This window comes from Falco naumanni, chromosome 1, assembly GCF_017639655.2.
Source record: "Falco naumanni isolate bFalNau1 chromosome 1, bFalNau1.pat, whole genome shotgun sequence".
Taxonomy (NCBI): domain Eukaryota; kingdom Metazoa; phylum Chordata; class Aves; order Falconiformes; family Falconidae; genus Falco; species Falco naumanni.
Window position 1 is genome coordinate 7,652,336 of NC_054054.1, and position 18,995 is coordinate 7,671,330.

Consider the following 18,995-nt stretch of genomic DNA (forward strand, 5'->3'; position numbering starts at 1 on the left):
GTAGGATATAATATACAGGAATTGTTGCATAGTTTTCCCTTGGAAGTGTCTTACTGCACATGTTAGTATTTCCATTTCTTTTGTTTTGAACGAAATCTTTGTCTTGATCACATCTTGTGCTGGGGAGAAGAAACAATAGGAATTGTGCTGTGCGAGCTGGGTGTTAGCACCCTAATTTTGAGGTTACTTTAAATGCTGTTTGTTGCAAACTTGAAATAAATACTGCAGGCTTATTTAAGCCTCAGTACTCGGCACGTAAATCGTAAATCTTTTGGGTTGAGGATCTAAACAAAAGAGCTTTCAAACTGGATATTATTACCCCAAAGATGGAATCTACTTGACGAGCTTGCATAGCTTACAAGTTATCTCTGGTCATTTAGCCGATCTAATGAAAGTGTCGATAATGTATTACACAGTTGAGTCACTGTTTTCTTTGATACATCTTAGACGTTGTTAAGGTCTAATATGTGTTTGTATATTCTGAACACTTCAGTCGCTGTCAGTCACTGAGGTACTGTAGCACTTGCTAAAGCAAGTCACTTTTTTTTTTTTTTTTGACTTGGAACAACTACTCTGACCGGAACAGGAATGGGCTCCTCCATGGGAAGTAGTTCCTTAGTCCAGTCAGCAGAAGGGGCTGGGGTTAGCTCCAGTGTAACACTTCAGTGACTTGGAACTCCATCACAGAAATGCATTGTAGGTGTTGCGGTGTTGAGGCACTCCTGCAGCAGTTCTCCTTGCAAGCGAGGGAAGGGTCCTGCTCCTGTTCCTGCCTTTGGCAGCCATTTCAGCTGCAGCTGTGCCCTTCGTGCTCCAGCATTGCTGATGCTACGAGAGCAGGCCCTGACCCACGCTGGAGGTGGTGGAGGTGAACTACCCTCTGATGTACCTTCACAGAGAAAGCAGGTGTCACTTACAGCTGCGTATAAACCTGCTACTAGCTCGAGTGCTGGAATTGTATCTTCGTAAGTGACTGAGATGTGTGGTGTACTTTGCTCTGCTGTCAGTTGGGGATGGGGTCTGGCACCCTGAGTTGACACATTTAAAGCCCTTGAACAAAACCTGAGTGACCTTGAAGAGAGCTGCAGCTGCTCTGCAACCTCAGTCTTGAATTCTGCCACTGTAGTTGCACACCTTTGGCACCGAGGGGGTGATTGTACTTCAGTATCAATTGTCCCGATAAGTTTGAGCCTGTGCACAACTGAGCTAGCTTTGGTCCTGTAGGCTTTAACATCCTGACTATCTTTGTGGCTTTACCACAGCAGTGGAATGAGTTGTGTGCTTGAGTGTTGACTTCCTAAAACCCATCTACGCATCAGTTTGTCTAGTAGACTTCCTGATACCTGGCTCAAGAGCTTGAACAGTGGGAACCTCCTGTGTAAGCTCTCCAACAAGTTCTTAGGTGTAAGAACATAAAAGTCTTCTGCTTGTGGTCAGCAGATGCTTGATACGACATTTCAAATGTTCAAGGCACTTCTTATGCGCAAAGGCTGGTATAATTTTAGAGTAAGCTTAAAAGCAGGTATGGTTATGGCAAGCAATTGTAGTAAAGTTGTCTTAGTCGCACAGGTGCTGTGCATCTGTCTGCTCTGGATGGGTGGTGGAGCGGAGTGCTGCCCACAGACTGCCGAGAGCAACTGGTTGTGGATATACAGGTTAGGAATTTCATCTGGAAGGGCAAAACCGTTCCTTCCACAGCGAACTTCACACTGACACATAAACATAGGCCTTACTGTAATAAGTTATCTGTCTTCTGTTACAAATAGGAAATTTTCCCAGGATGCAGATGGTAAGGTTCTCAAGTATTAATACAAGCTATGCACAACTTGATGATGAGGTTTTGTGCATTGGACTCAATAAGCAGGTCACCCTGTGGTTACCCCAGCAGCACCGGAATAAGTATCTTGTACCATAAAATAAATTCTGTTAGGGAACCAACAGTAATATGCTACTCTCCTTGTATATTTTCAAAGCAGGTATTTTTTGCTGGTACTTTGTTCGATATGCTAGTATCTAGTTTGCTAGACTTTCTGTTGAAGGGCAAAGATACATTTCTGGTGTTTGAGAATGTTCCCTCCACCCCCCAAAAAGAAGTAACAGGACGTGACGCCATCCTTGTAAAGGCAGTACAGTTTTGTGTTGAATAAAGAAATGTTTTGTTAATCGTGGTCTTAAAACTTCATGTATAAGTTCAGTTACAAACCAGCATAAATACTTTATTCTACCAGCACCATCTATCTTTCTTTCCTTTAAAGAAAGGAAATGCTGCTCTCTCGAGCATTAGTGGACTTGCTCGAGAAATGGCTTTACAGTGAATTTTCGAAGTTGTTACTAGCTGTTTTACAACTGACTCATGGCTTGCTTTCCATGTCTTTCATTACAGTGGTTTAAACTTCAGGATTTTCTTTGAGCTTCATTCAGATGTAATAGAAGCAGATTTTTTTCTTAAGAATATAAAAGTTTACTTTTCTTTGAATGGGCAAGTGTGCTACACGGTAAAACAACCTGGCACAGCTGCCTGCCTTGTTTGCTCTGAATTGAAGACCCCTCTCCCGTGTTTGCTTGTGGCAGTCAGTGCCCTTCTTGCGCAGTTGAAACGCTGCCTTTGGGGTGAGAGCAGGCGCTTGGGTCCCAGATCCTGCGGAACCGCAGGTGCCGTGGTGCTGCTTCTGAAACGTCTAGGGCTGCAGCATTGTGCATGCCTCGGGGGTGGCTGGGGGGGCTGCTGCTGGGGATGGTTGGGTTTTCCACTTCCAAGGGAAAGCCGTTGCTCCAACGTGTCCCCTCTAGCTGTTGGTTAGACTCCTTTGCATCTTGGGCATTTGAAACCGGTATCTCTGTGCCCTGAACGCCAGCCTCTACTGTAGATATCTCCTGTTACTGGCCTGCTCTCGAATACCCCCTACTTCAGTGGGGTTTTTCCCTGTAAGGATTATGTTTTAAGTGTAGTTCCAGGAACTGGGCAAGGAGCTGGCAGGAGACTTTGCTTCCTAGGTATTCTTGGACAGTATATGAGAACTTCACAGCCTTAACAACCCTTGGAATCTACGCTGCTCGGTGCTCTGGTTATCCCTGCCTTTCAAAAAACATGAAACCATTCTCCAACTGTGCTGCATTTGCTGGCTGAAAGCATGTGCCAGCCCCTGTAGGAGAAAAAAAAAGGTAAATTCCCATAGGTAGCGTCACTGTGAACCTCGTGACCGGGCAGCAGGGCTTTCATTTCAGTGTTAGCACAGTGTAAGACGTTAATGTGCTCATTTGTGTGAGCCTAGGTGTCCAAACTTCAGCAGGGGGTCAGTGTAGTGTCCACGCGCTCAAAGGATGCTTCTGTTAGCTACCACTAGCTGTTGAGTTTTCTTCAAGTGGATAGAAGAATATTACGCTGCCTCTTAACGCCTCATTGATCCTCATTTCAGCTCCCAAGATAATGTCTGGAGTATAAATGCAAACTCTTAGTAGTTAAAAAGCATGTGTGTTGTGGCTGACTCTAAGCTGAATTCATAATTCTCCAGTTGAAAGTTTAAGACTCCAACCACTGATTACACATGAAAACAGTGAAAACAACTACATGTGACTGTTAGCACTGCAGAATAGCTCCTGTTAGCACACCAGGAATGCACTTGTGTGACTGACTTTACTCACCTGATACAGATACTAAACCCTGTGTTCCATCATTCCTGGTCACAAGGAAATAGAGCAAGCGGTAAGAAGTAGGAATCGCTGCCACGTGATCTGTTGATGAATCATTTTAAACAAAAAAAGTTTTAAAAGAGCTGTACCCACTGGCCACCTCTACAAAGCACTGAAATGGTTTAATTAAATTCATAAAAAAAGGTGGTAGTCCCTGAATGTTGCGTAGTGGGAGAAGTTTGTTTACACAGCCTGAACATAACTCCATAGGATGGGAGGGGAGGCGGGGGTGAGATGGGAGTGTCAGAATTTAAAGCAGTGTTCTAAGTATGCAAAATGTTTACTATGTATGTAAATGGGATTCTTATTAGTGACAGATCATGTGCAGATTGACAATATTTCAATTTATTTTTGAATGGCAATATAGATTGTCAAGGTTGTGTATAATTATAATAAATATATAAACTGCTACTTGAACCATAAATGACCACCCAAGACCTCATTTTTACACTGGTGCTCTTAAAAGATGCTCTGAAGCCACGGATTGATTCAATGTGTGTTTGTCCAAAAGACCCCTGGTAAGGAATGAGTGGGTTTGGTGGCTCACCCTGTCCTGCTGGCGGTGGCAGGGCTGGTTTCTCGTGCTTCTCCATCCCAGGCATCTGCAGTCTCTCTCCTGCTGACACATGGCACCGGGTGAATTACCTGTGACCACTCCACCTGCCGCAGCCCGAACACAGTACGGGTTTGCCTCGGGGGAACTCCAGTTGTTTTCACACCTGCAGTCACATTTGTCCATCTGGATAAGCACACATTGCCAAATTTAAAGTAATTCCTCTCACGAATTATTTATTGCAACATACAAACACGTTCAAAGTAGATTTCCTGGCATCTTGAACTGCTTGGGGAAGCTGCTGGCTTTGGGCATTGCTGGTGCTTGGAGAAGATAGTGAAGCGCAGCAGTAAAGCAGCTGTCCGTGGACTTGCTCCAGGAGTTCCTTCATGTCTCAGCAGCGCAATGGGATTCCCTCCAGCCTCCACCGGTACGCGAGGGCTGTAGACCATCTGCATAACCATATCAAACTGCAACATGGCTCAGCATGTTCATATCAGTCTTCCTCAATGCGCTTTAAAAAGCTTCACAAAGTCTGCATTTCTTCCAGCCTTTGCGCACTTGGATCTCAATCAAGTCTAATGAAGTATTTAAACTATACCATTAATTTCACAGGCAAGGTTTGGGATTTAGGGGTGGGGAAAGGTCCTGCCAATAACAAAAATACATACACGCCTATATGCACATATATACATCTATATGTGCACATGTAAAGCTGTACAATCTGAAAATGCACTCCATGTGTCAGTATAGGGGAAAATACTGCCCCTGACCTACGTTGCCATCTGAGCAGCTCTGATTGCTACATCAGCCGGTTCACTCCAGTATTTACCAGCTGTGCAAGGACCCTCACCCTCAAGAAACTTACTGCACTGTTCTGCTGCAAATGAGGAAAATCAATTATTCCAGCAAAATTAAGTGAACCTGAAAAGTTTAAGGTAGCCAGCTGAAACTCTTAAAGAATTAAAGACATAGCCATGATGTCATACTAATGGTATTTGCATCAAAACACTGAAACACATTGGTAGATTTCACATTTTGTCTCAAATCTGGCATTGTGACGTCCTCACGCTATCCCAACAGGCAGGTGCAGTGCAGTTTCAGGCAGAAAAGAGCTGCTTGTGGAATAAAAACAAATCTACTCCCAGGGACTGTGTTTGTCACTGAGCTGAAACAAGAGTGTCCCAGTGATGGTTACCATGACTGCAAGTAAATAATATCCTTTACTTTCTCAGATTAACCCTGTCTTACCTTCTTTATTCTCTCTACAAATATGTGTGCTCTTCCTTTTGTAAGAAGTTACTTGGATTTGTCAATATTGCTGAAACACTTTCAATCACAAAGAAAAGGGCACTTTCTATAGCAAATACAGCATTTAAAAACTACAAGTCAAGAATATTTTACTTGCAAATTTCTCCAGAATATACTTGAACATATACATATATTCAAGGAGACATACCTGGTGGGAGAAGATTCAGCAGAGAAAGAAAATACTCCACTATCCGTTGGACACAACTAACAGCTCCCCAAAACACAGCAAATCAGATGTGAGGGTTCTGGAGATCCCGGGTTCTCTCTCATATGTCTTTTCTCTGAGCACTGAACTTGGATAACTCTTCAGTAGAAATATATTCTCAGCCAAGACAGCAGAAAAAGGAAAGGTAAGAAACCCTGCCTGCCCTACCGCGCATCCCCGACGCTGCCGCCTTCACATGTGTCCGTGGCTGCTGTTGGCACTAGCGGGCAATAGAAGCACCCGGAATTGTGTCACCAGTGGTTCTGTCTCCCAAGGCTGCATTTTATACAAGCATATTTTGAATCCAGCTGGGAAATAAGAAAAACACACCGTCTGACCAAAAGGATTTTTAGAAGTACTAGATTATGGACGTGGGTTCCTAAATAACTTCATAACCGTATGTCCTTTCTGTTGCCGCATCTTGCCTGAGCACTCACCAAACAGCAGTTTCTTTGCCCTAATTTATGTGCTACAGTAATAATATTAAACCCAGAAGTTTAAAGAAGAGGAATTAAAGCAATAAACCACACCAGCCTGGCAATTTTCAAGGACAATAGTCTAACTCCACAGCAGTTCCATGTCTCCCTTCAGAGGAAGGCATTACGAGCAATTAACCAGCCACAGAAAAGACAAAATCCCCCAGCTATCAGAAGACTCAGATTTTACAAGATCAGGCCTGTAAATACGCTGGGGCTTCCCACAGCAGGGGTAGCAGCAGCAGGACACCCAGGAACAAACACCGCAGTGGAATTTGCTCCACAAGGGCCAGCAGTTCCCGAAGTCTGGCCTGTGCAAACATTTCCCCCTATGCCCCAGACCCTCATGTGCTGAGGAGGATAAAGTAAGGCCATGAGCTTTCTCCAAGAAGCACCCACAAAAACAAGAAAGACAGGGGCACTGGGCTCTGTTTAACACAAATATTTTATGCTTTTGGGTCAGCAGCTATTCTGTCTGTAACATGAACACCAGTTTCTAAGGAAGGTGGTGGCAGGGACATTTGTTTGCCTGTTTTAAGGTGCCTTGAAGACTTTCACCTTGAATTTAACCTTGAACTTGAGACAATTTAGTCTTGAATTTCAGACTGCAGCCATCCTCAACACCAGGAAGGCAAGGCACCTGCATAAAACTCCTAGGCCAGAGCTTCTGAGTTCCTTCTGTAAAGCACGGCAGCAGCCAGCACAAGAGCTACTCTTGGAAACTAAAATGATAAGGCAAGTTCACAAACACCTGATACAACTGAACAGGCTGGCATCTCTGGGCTTCAATTTACAGTAAATTTAAATTTACAGTGGAGGAAGTATTCCGTGTCAAACAGAAAAAAGCAGAGAGCCCGTAAGAAATACACCTGCTCCCTCCCCACAAAGAGCTGCAGTTCCTGTCCAGGCAACCCACCACATCCCAGGCACATGTGTAGTTACTCCTTTGCTTGCTGTAATGAAAAAAAAAAACAAAAACAACCCAAAACAACAACGTTTTCCTCTAGAGAACTGCTTCCATAAAGAGACACAGGATTTTCTCGCAGGTAACAAGTGATAGGACAAGAGGAAACTGCCTCAAGTTGTGCCAGGGGAGGTTTAGCTCAGGAAAAAATTCTTCACCGGGAAGGTTGTGAAGCACTGGAATGGGCTGCCCGAGGAAGCGGTTGAGTCACCATCCCTGGAGGTATTTAAAAGACGTGTGGATGGGGCAGGTAGGGACAGTTAGTGGTGGACTTAGCAGCGCTAGGTTTACAGTTGGAGTCGGATGATCTTAAGGGTTTTTTCCAACCGAAACGACTCTACGATTCTAAACCCAGGTCTTTTCTCTAAGGGACGTATCAGAAAAGTAACGGCACACAGACTTAGCCAGGGAGCGATCCAGACTGCTCTCCCCCGCACAGTGCACTCAGTGACTGCCCCTCTATACGAGAACGGGAACCTCACGCTATGACCGCCGTGCTCACAGAACACAGGGTGCTCAGCTACTCACTCCTCCAGCCCCGGCGCCTTGCCTCACTTCCCTCGCCTCGGACAGGAGAGAAGCTTAAGCACACCACAGCCGTGGGCAGTACGGGTGAAGTGCAATACCCGCTGGGGAGGGAGGACTCGGGGCGGGTGGGCTAGCAGCACACCTCGGCAGGATACACCACCTTCTGCAAGTGACAGTAGGCAGGGTCACGCGGGTTTGTGAAAAGGGTGCAGCCTGTATTCCATCCTCCTCAGCCCTCTCCTCTCCCCGCACCTGCCCTGGAGCAAGGGCTCTGATGGGCTGCGGAGAAACTCACTTCTACCTCTGCACGCCTAAAGCCGTGAGCCCCTTACAATAAATAACTCGGGGGAAAAATGTTTTTTCTACAAGAACTGACACAGTAGTGGCATGCATAGACCTGGCTGCCTCACAAACTGCAGAATCCAGAGCAAAGGGAATAGTTTGTGAGGTTTCTTTTTCACTGTACGTATCCGTAATTGCCACAAATTATTATAATTTGATTCAAGGTTCCCCTAGTTCCTGCTACCCTAATCCTTGTTTCTCAAAGTTCCTCACCTCGTGCACCATGGCATTCTCTACAGGAAAAGGGAGGAGATTCGACCATTTCCCTTGCACTGTACATCATCAGCTGGGCTTTATTTCCTCAGTGACAGCAGGAGCTTGAATTCAAGTAAAATCCAAACTCCCTCCTATTATGAAAGCGCTATTCCTAAACAATCTCTCGTTTACAAAAGACCTTCAGTGACTTCTCTCTCCAGCATTTTCATAATTCTACTTTTGACCAGCACTGTTGACCCAAACAACCTTCAGTTCCCCAGAAAAGAGCCAGAGGCAAGAGGATATTATACTTATTTGACAAACACGTTTGGAGAAAGAAACAAAAATAAAAATGCCAAACAAAACCCCAAACCTCAAAGACAATTACTTAAAGAAGCAAAGGGAAATGGAGCAGGAAAATACAAAGTCCCAGCATTTACAAGCAGAGAAATAAATACCTAGAAACAAAAGTACAGTACATTTTCCTCTCTTTTGAGTATAAAACCAAAAAGGAGAGTAAATGCAAATTTCTATTTGTCTCAAACACTTTCAGTAAGTCAACAGATAAAATTTAATAAACCACCCCCATTTCTACTTACACTTTCCGGAACAGGACCACACATTAAAATCAAGTAGAAGATATGACCGAAGAGAGTCTAAGACCTCTGAACACGCTCCATATAGGCAGCCAAAACTACTGCAATTACCAGAGAACAGGCTTTCAGAAAAAGTTTGCAGACACTGCAGATAACTCCACACATGCAGAATTAGGTAGGAGCAAAGAGGACTTTTCATAGCTCAGTATGTTTTCCAAACAACTTTTTTAATACACTGATTTAAATAAGAAAACACAGAAACACATTTTTCCTAACTTTCCTTACCTAAACCTTGTAGAACTACCTCAGAGGGAGCTAACATCTGCTACTTCTTGTGACTTCCTAAATTTTTCTCAGGTTTTTCCCAGTAGGTAATGGCTTTACAGATGTGTAAATAAATGCGTAAATATCCTTACAAATGAAAAAGAACCCAAACATGCAGTTTGACTTCCAGATCAACGAGGCTGTTACGTAGCCAACAATTGCCAAAGAGTAACTTTGTAGTTACAAGGCACATAAATTTGACATGGAGGTCACTGACCAGTTCTGCAAAGATTTACCACGATCCTCACCTGAACACAGTGTGATTAATCCTACCAATGTAAGAAGCGCTGCTTGCAACAAACGGAGCGGAGCACAGGTATGACTCTCCACCAAATCTGAGCCTAGGACTCCGATGAGGAGGTGTCACGCAGCTTGCTGCGACGGCTTTCCAGAACAGAACTGGATTTTAGGGCTTTGTACGCCAACGTCCCTCACTTCAGTCCCAACACAGCTTTTGGCCTTCAGTTCTGAGCCCCTTCTTAAACACCTGCGCTCTGAGCTCTCTTTTCAGGCGTTAGGAACAAATGGGTAGACGTGAAAATATGGATTCTGTCTTTTCTTATGTCTCGCTCAGGTAACAGTTGGTCAAGTCCCAGCAGACGCTTCAGAAAGAGGCAGATGTTAGTCACTCATCAGTTTAGGCACAGGCACGAGAACTGCAGCCATTAATATTTCTATTCTTCAGACAGTCAGAGAAGTATCATTCGCTCCATGAATAAGGCAGTCTTTGAACTCAGTGGAGTCATCTCAAATAAAACACATCAGAAGCAAAACACAAAACATTTTACTTGGGAAGCTTTGTCCCTCAAAAACCTTCAAGTGACGCTGCAGAGGAGATACAAGCCCAACCCTGCAATTTTTTCTTTTCCACACAGACCTTTCTGTCTATACAGGTGTTTTTAAAGGACAGAGAATGTTATTGGACTGGTTTTGCCACCAAAAAGGCAAGCTGAAGTTGGCTATAAGATTAAAAAAAAAAAAAACCACAAACAAAAAACAACCAAAAAACCAAACCCCAAACAATAAAAAAATTGTTTTCAGCTAAGATCTCCAAACTTGTCTACCAGAGCTTGTTTTCCATTCGTGCAACGGAATCACAGATTTCCTCCCCTGCAATTCCAGCTGCTAGGACGCTCTCCGTTGCAGTTCCCAGAGGAAGGCACCGCTCCAGGACGGAGGCACAGGCACGCTGCGTCTTCTCCACCCGCTCTGACTTCAGCCCCGAGCTAGCGATGGGGCTGCTCCAGCTCCGCCGGCCCGAGACGGTGCTGCGTCTGCACAGCCGAGGCTGGGGATCTGCCAACCAAACGGCACTCTGTCGGGAGATTTAGTTCCTTTCTAAATTAGGCAGAATCGGTGGGTTTAGAAATCACAGCTTTCAATTTTGAAACCCAAAAGTCCACATTAAGACTTCAGATATTCAACAGGGATTTTATTTGACCTGGTCTATCACGGGAAAGTTTCATTTTCTTCCATATTACAGGAAGTACGAAATACATGTTTATAAATATAATTTGACAGGTAGAAGTAGAAAATGTATCTAAATTCACTAACTTGCCATGACTATGGAAATTTTAAAAATAATTTTCCTACAACTTTAAATGTCAGAAATACAGTATTTGCATTCGCCTTTGCTCACAAGGAAATAAACAACCACAGTCCAATTTGCTAAATTACCATGACAGTGCTTTTTCAAGACAAATTAACCAAACTCAGACAACAGAAACTGATTTTTCAATTAACTTCTTGCTACACCATCTTGGTGATATAACAAGCCATCAGAGAAGTATTTTGTCTTGCTTTCCTTTAGTATCATGTCAGGAAAAACACCACAACCACCCGTTTGCCACAAAAAGGGCACTGAGAAATGTCATTTGTCTTAATTTGCTAAACTGCTGATATAAATCCTTTGTAAACAACTGGACAAATGCATAAATTACATTTACTATGCTCGGGTGACATTTTGTTTTTATGGATAATATCAATAAACTGATTTTCAAAGCCAAAGGGGCAGACATGTGCCCTGATGGTGACATATGAACTGAAAAAAAGGAAAAAGATATATTAGTATTTCAGTCAGGCGTACTACAATGTAATTGACATTTTGTTAAGGAAGCTTTTAGATCTTATACTACATCCTTAATTATGCTCTTCTAATCTACCTGAATGACCTTAGCAGATAGCACTACCCAAGGGATTCAGCTTCTTTGCAAATCCAGCTGCTCGCTTGGTAACTAAGTGCTAGTTACAACCAGAAATTTATAAAAATAGTTTCAAAGGGAGTCAATCAGAATTTCTGACATAACAGCTTAGGGAAATACCAAATAGATTTTTATTTAAATTGGGTTTTAGCTGTAGGTATCCAAATAGGAGTGTTGCTGCACAGAAAAATCTGTTTTCTAATTTAAAATTTGTATCGCTTTACAAGGCAGAACACCACTCGTAAAGGGACACAATGCAAGCGCTAACCCAGTATCTGCACTGATTTGAAACTCCTTCATCTGTGTTGTGATAATATTATTTTCACTTTGGTGTGAGGAATTCTTTTCATTGATAAAAGCAAGGTTTGTGAAGACTTTAATTAAATTGTGATGAATTTCATGATAATCCTAGGCAAAGCTAGGTCTTAAGAAACACTTCAAATACTGAGACCACCCTTTCTCACAAAATTTATTTTGACTTTCAAAAGTTTGCTCTATTAGGAACTATTATTTAGGGGTCACAAGTGCTGTACAATCAAAAGAATCACAGAAAATTTAGAGGTTATCAAGTCAACTTAAGGGCATCAAGACAAAAATAAAAAAGATATACTTGTCCTAGCAAGTGTGTGTTTTGCTTCTCTTGAAAGTGACAGACTTCATAATCTCAGGAGATATACTGAGGATGTATTTGCAGGTTCACAGAGAACACAGACAAAAAACAACCAACCAACCAACGAAAGGCTTTTAATGATGTTTTCTTGTTAAATGGATTTTATAGCTGCGACAAATTTTCAATCTGGCTGTGAACAAGTCTCCTTTTTGACAAGAACTATGTAGACCAAATTCTGCAGGGAAAATATCAATATGCATATGCAAAACACTGAGCACTGTTGAACCTAGAACCCATCTAGTATCTGTTCTTTACTGTTGTACAGTTAAAGACTAGAAATGTCGTCTCATTTTCAAAAGATATGCAGATATACACGTAAGACATTTGATTGCCATTGAGAAGTTTGATGAACAAGGGAGAAACTTGTACCACACTGTAAATCACAACTAACAATAATTGCTTTTGCAATTGTGTTTGCTCTACAGTGATGACACCAAGATCATTTCATAGTCAATGTATCTATCACATACTGATATCCACTGATGTACGGAGTTATAAAGAAGGCTGCAAACCAGTAAGTTTAGTCAAGAGCAGGGAAGTCAAATCAGGAATAGATGACTTCCAAATACAGAAGACTAACATACTGAAAGCCTGATGAAGAACATACAGCGAACTTCCAGAGAAGACAATATAAAAGCTGCTTTCACGCTGATTCATGTCCCGCTTAAGAACATGGCACTATCTGGTATGATGTTCCATACAGCAACAAATATGGCAGACTCCTACAACCAAGGCATCAGCTAAATCACCAAAACATTATCAATGACCTCATTGTTTCCGTAACAATATAGGCATGATGTCAGCCTGGCTCTAGCGGTAAATCAGTGAGTAACCTCACACTTGGTATCTACAGAGAACAGGACTCAAATATACCATATGAAGTTACAAATACCGTAACGTCACTAAGACGTACAAAAGATACAAGGTGAAAAAAAGCTTATGCTGGCATAAATGGTGAAATTCCATTGAGTTAATCTCACCGGACTACCAAATGCTGACACTGGAGTCCAACACAATTAGCAAAAACAGAATAGCCACCTGGCTTTGACAGCATTTATATAAGCAACATCATATTCCTTTAACATAGACTGTGGGACATTGCTGCCGGGCCAATAACTTGATAGGAGAGTTCAAAGTTGGAATGTCCATAAAAATGTATTCGACATTGAAACAAAGCCTTATGACATAACAAGGATTTTACTCAAACCAGAATATATTGAATAACTAGTGTTTCAGAAAGAATCATTCTTAGCACAAACTATTTTTCTTCCACTTACATTAGAAATAACGCCACCCACACTCCTCAGCTAAGGAGGAAACACGTCGATTTTACAGATGAGTAAACTAAATCACATGGCTGACAAGTTTGACTTGTTTCTTAAAGATACAGATTTAAATAAAAAAATATCCTTCTCTGAAATAGGTGGATTTTTCACTAGCATAAGAATAGGATAGACGAGAAAATAATTTTTTTCTAGATTGGCATGACAGTGGCAGGGTCAGTTACAGGATGAAGAAGTTTTCAGTTTATTTTTCTGTCTGAAACAGACATTCCCTCTGAAGAGCTCGCTCACCATCAGACAGAGGAATGAGAATCACAGCCCTTTCCTGTGTGAGGTAAAGCATCAAAAATTACACAGGTCTTAAGATACTTGTTCAACTCCCAGTCTCTCACAACGCAAACATTCTGACATTTAAATTCATGTATTTACTCTGAGCACATTTCAGAGAGAAATGTCATTCTCCTGAGCAGCCACATGCAACATCTGAAGTGGAGAAAGTTTTTTTTGAAAAAAATAAGCTTAGGCTGCTGAAAGGAAAAACAGAGGGTGTAATGCACTGTAGCGACACCATTGTTTGTCAGCCTTGAGCAATAAAGTATCATGGGCATAAACAGGCCATGGAAAGTTCTCAAGGAAAACCAGTCTGGTCTCTTAATGGTAGGGCAGAGTATCAGGGAGGAGAACCAAGAGCTCAATAATTAAAGCTGGGCATAGGATTTTCTTTAAGAAAGCTAAGCCTACATACTGCGTTGTGTACCTCCAAAACTCAATCACACTGTAAAGAGACCCCTTCCAACTTTAAACTGCCTTCTTCAAGTACCACTGCAGCCACAGCAGCACAGTGCTCAACACAGGCTTATTAATCCCCAAACACAGGCCCAAGCTCAGGCTTAAGTAAAAAGTGGGCACACATTGTTGTAAAAGAAGTGGTGCATATGTGAAGCCAAAGCATTCCTGAGACTGGAACATGCAGGAAAAAAAACCTATCGGACAGTATGTGAATTTTACTGGTGAAAGAAGTCCGTTATTCTGTTTTTCCTCCTATTTGCTATGAGTAAGGCTATTTATTATTGAGCTGGAAACGTCACAGAAGCAACGCAGCTTCACAGGTTTTGAAAATTTTAACCCCCAACCTGGGAATCAACTTGAACCTTTGTACAAAGCAATACAATTTACCTAATTTCAGGGGAACTACAGCTGCTTATGTTTAGAGAAGAAAATAGTCTATTACAGTTTCTGCCCTTGGAAAGCGCTGCCCCGATTGCTTCAGAGGAGTTGCAGGGTTTAAGCAGGCACTTCAAATTTATTTTCAGTCAAGACAGTGGAAAATAACCACGTTCATTTAGTTGGTGATCAGTTCTATTGCTAAAACTGAGAGAAATCTTACTCTTTTTTTTTGCTAAGCCCCTCTTATCTTAGAGGAAGCTGAGGATGAAGCTGAGACCTGCTTTAGCAGTGGGTTGGACTAGATGATCTCCAGAGGTCCCTTCCAACCCTGGCCATTCTGTGATACTGTGACGTTATAGCTGGGCAAGCCTCTGCAGTTGCATGAATGTCACCGGTAGTTTTGGATCCCAGGAATACAGCGATGGTCACTTAGATCATTTACTCACTCAGAGAACTTCTACACTTCATATGACAAAAGGTAACACCTGGTGGCTCACTGGATGATCATCAATATTCACCATATAAAGAAATATACCTAATTACACTATGCTGCATAGGGCAGGCACATATGTTTCCTCCTACGATTTGGTTAGCTTTACTGCTAGGATGAAGCATAAAGACAGGGGTAAATCCATTAATTCTCTTTTGATAGAAGAGCATAATAAACACTACATTTTATAAAGGCAGGTTAACTCTTTGTTACCCGTGACATCTTAAAAGTATCTACACTTAATAAGCTGTATTTTTTTTTAACTTTTAAAGACTGCTCAGATACGAATGCTCCATTTATTATCAAAAGCATTGCTTACTATGATCCTGTCTTCCTGCATGGAGGCATTAAAGTGCAGTTCAAAATCCAGTTGTCTCCTGTTCGGTGGTCTTTTTGGATTTTATGAAACAGATGCAAACTTCATCTGCTCACAGTAAGCTCAGCGTACAGGTAAGCGCAAAGATCCGAGTTCTGAAAACATATATAAGGACAAATGCTAATTAGAAAAAGGAATAAAATATGACATAAGACAGTAGTTAATGTCATGACTCTTGCATAATTCTGTACGGCTTGGAAACATCATTAACAAAGGAATTGTGCCTAAGGGAGCAGTCTATGTTTGCAAATAAAACTAGCTGTCAACAATGGCAGTTACACCCACTGCTGGCAACTGAATATTCAGTAAGGAAGACCAAAGAAATCTCTAGCAAACATCTAAATAAACTAATATGTTAGGCAGTGTATCTGGAGGGAGGGGGGAGAAATGATGCTGGCATTGGGCAAGGATAAAAACAGCCTAGTGAATCCTCAGATACAAAACCACACTGAGCACGTTTCAACCAACATGTTTATCTGTGGAGTTGCATCTCCAGTGTACCAGGTTACTCGGCTGTCAAGAGAAAAGGTTAAGAAACACGAGATGAAAAGGTTTACAGAGCTGAAGACAAACAGCTAAAATTCACCTGCTACAAACTGGAGGCCAGTGTCACCTTTGAATATTGGGATGCTCAAAATGGAATTTGTAAACTAAAGACTTTACATGAATAAAATGCATTTGCAGTAACTTGATGTTGCAGTATTCCTCTGAGGGCATTTTGGCAGGCTGAATTAAGCATAGATAAAGTCTGAGGTGGAATATCCCTTGCCAGTCACAGCAATCTCCTGTGCATATGCCTGTGAAACTAAGGCATGATTTATTCTAATATTTAGGATATAAAGTTAACACATCAAAGCAGAACCAGACAGAGATCCTTTCAACACCTTCCTGTGCCACACCTTAATTGTCTTAAGAGAATGAACGATGCATTATGTGGTTCATTTCCTTTCCTTCTTCCCTTCACCAGTGCCGAACATGTTATTTCTAGCATTCTTGCATATTAAAGCAGTCATAAGTGAGAGAAGTTATGCAAACTTAAAATATTTAAATCTGAAATAACGAAGATCTCATCAAACTTTGCCATGTCGTCTAAATGAGCTTTCTTCAAAAGCACAGCCACCTTTCCCAGCTCTTCAGGGGATGAGGGAAGATACGATTGAGTCATTCTCCAAACCACTCCCGCCTTCTCATGTTAGAGAATAACACTTAGCAGAATACTGTTAATAACAGCCCGCAAATCACCACTCACCAAATGCAAGGTGTCAGCTTGACCATGTCTGTATTGCACCAGAAAAACTACAGACTTTCAAACTAATCTTTTTCTATAACACTTGACACTATAGAAGTAAACACAGTGAAGGGAACAGCTTCAACAGAGTATCACTATTGTAGAGCGTAATGTTTCTATGACAAAAGAGATCGACTACGGTTTCTAATTGTTGCGCTGATAAGCTGTTCTTGGACTGGGAAGTAGAACACTGTGAAACAAAATTGACCTGTATATATTCATGCAAAACTGGACAGTTTTTAAGTTAACTCAAATCACAATTCAGATTTTAAAAAGTGCTTATTACACATTGCAAGCAGTGGATTTTTCTTGATGGGAAATATCTGTCCAGAGGACTCAATGGCCTTCATTTATTATTAAAATGAAACTGAGCATTTGGCCCTGGACTTAAAGTGGAACAAAATACAGAACAAAGACTGGCACATATCTGAAGCAATAAAATTTAGGGGGGGAAATAATCTGAGGTTATTTATGTAAATGACTCCACCTCTCCATTCTTCCAAATACAGTGATTATTGAATGTTGACGCAGAAGGTTCGAACACAACTTATACGACCAATGTGATCAAGTTAGTGCCGCTTTATTAAAAGACTTACAGCAATTTATACTCTCAGCAAGATACACACGCTACGCAGGCTTTGTTATGCAGAAGGTGACAGGCTAAAACTACTCGTTCACACGCTCCCACCTCCCCTATGACTGGTCCCGGTGTGGTGCCCACACGCTGCTCCCCCCTTATGCAGGCATCCTGCTTTTTCTCATCTTTCAGTCCAACTCTCTTATCTCTCTGCGATTACACAGTTTCTTTGCCTCTCTTGGCCTTGCAGATGCCCTTCACAGCAGCTGCAGCTTGTTACAGCCCCGGCCCGTTATTACAACCAAGTTGTAATGGGGTCTGGATTGCTCATAACATGCCCATTTTCTTCCAGCCACTCCACAAATCCCCCTTTTTGTTTTGAGCAATCCAGACCCCATTCTCAAACATCCGTTTAATTAACCCATCCATCATGCGTTGCAAACATTGAAGCAAACAGGGATGAAACAATATCAAAATCAAAACCACTATCAACACTACCAATGCTCCTTTAACTGCAGCCTGCAACCATCCCCTTAGTCCAAGACCGCTGAGCCAGCCAGAAAAAGGATCACGTCCTTCAGTAACATGCTTCATATTCTCGTGCAGTGCTGCCAATTGCCGAGTTATGCTTCTTGAGTGATCAGACAAATTGAAGCAACACATTCCTTCAAAGTCTTCACAACCATGTCTGTCTGCTAACAATAAAAAAAATCTATGGCAGCTCTATTCTGCAAAGTATCATGTCTAACACTAACTACATCAGTAAGTAGCTCACTTATCATTTGTGAAATCAAATTAAATGGTTTCTGGCCCCAACATGCTAATCTACGTTTGTTTGGGTTTTTTTTTTCTTGCATTTATGTCTGACATTCCTTCTGGGAGGAAAAAGGATGTGGCTATAACAGTGGCTAATGATGGCAGCTGTATGTTGTCGTTACATGTATCATCAAAGGTTCGAATAGATCTGCGCGATCTTTCATGGTTCCTACTGATATTAATGGAATACTAATCAAACAGGTTTGAAAAGCGTTATCCGCTTGTTGCAAACTCAGACAAAAATCTGTTACCTCAGTTGTTACCCAAATATTCGTTCTGGGTAAAATGTCAAAAATCCCCTCACTACTTGGTAGAAAACAAATTAACGTAACTGTGATCCACTTTTAAGGTGTTGCCATCGTTTTACCTCCTTTTTCCAATTGCTCTGATGCACCTGTGAGCTTCGAGGAATGTTTATTCTGAGTCCACAAACCTTATCAACTATCTTGTTGTTCTATGAATACACTGCAAAGCTAAGCATTTTAAAAGCCTGAAACTAATTTCTGCTAAAACCCCTTGCCCAAGGTCCTCAATTAAGCTTAAAGCCTCAAAAACCTACTGTTATCCTCTAAGTATTTGTGCTTGCCTTTCTATATTAATAGCAGATTACTGATATGCTGACACACCTACAAAGTCAGACAACCCGCTCGCTTCAGAATAAAACACAACCCGATCACTACACGAGTGACATTTAAACGCACTATCCCAATCACATGCACGTGTGACTCTCCCAGTCTTCTTGTCACACCACGCGCAGTGTATTAAAACCCGAGGTCAACAGTTCAGACACGCTCTCGACAAGCTGTGCCGTTTCCCTTGGTCTGCTCTGTGCTGAGCGGCTGCGTTCGCGCAGCTGCATGACACAACGGCAAATCTGGCAAAAGACCAAAAGCTTCACTGTTTGCCGGCTGTCATGCTGCCAGCAACGGGGTCAAGATGCCAA

General features: G+C 42.0%; 1 long non-coding RNA gene across 7 annotated transcripts in view; it reads right to left on the reverse strand.

Moving 5' to 3' along the window:
• Positions 1-3,764: 3,764 nt before the first annotated feature.
• The window catches only part of LOC121097012, a 30,321-nt gene continuing 15,090 nt past the window's right edge, over positions 3,765-18,995 (reverse strand). For 2 of the 7 annotated variants that reach the window (XR_005830749.1, XR_005830870.1), the window contains exon 3: positions 3,765-15,466. This is a non-coding gene — a long non-coding RNA (uncharacterized LOC121097012). The remainder of the gene's footprint in view (positions 15,467-18,995) is intronic. The other 5 variants (XR_005830822.1, XR_005830770.1, XR_005830758.1 and 2 more) reach the window with 5 other exon arrangements.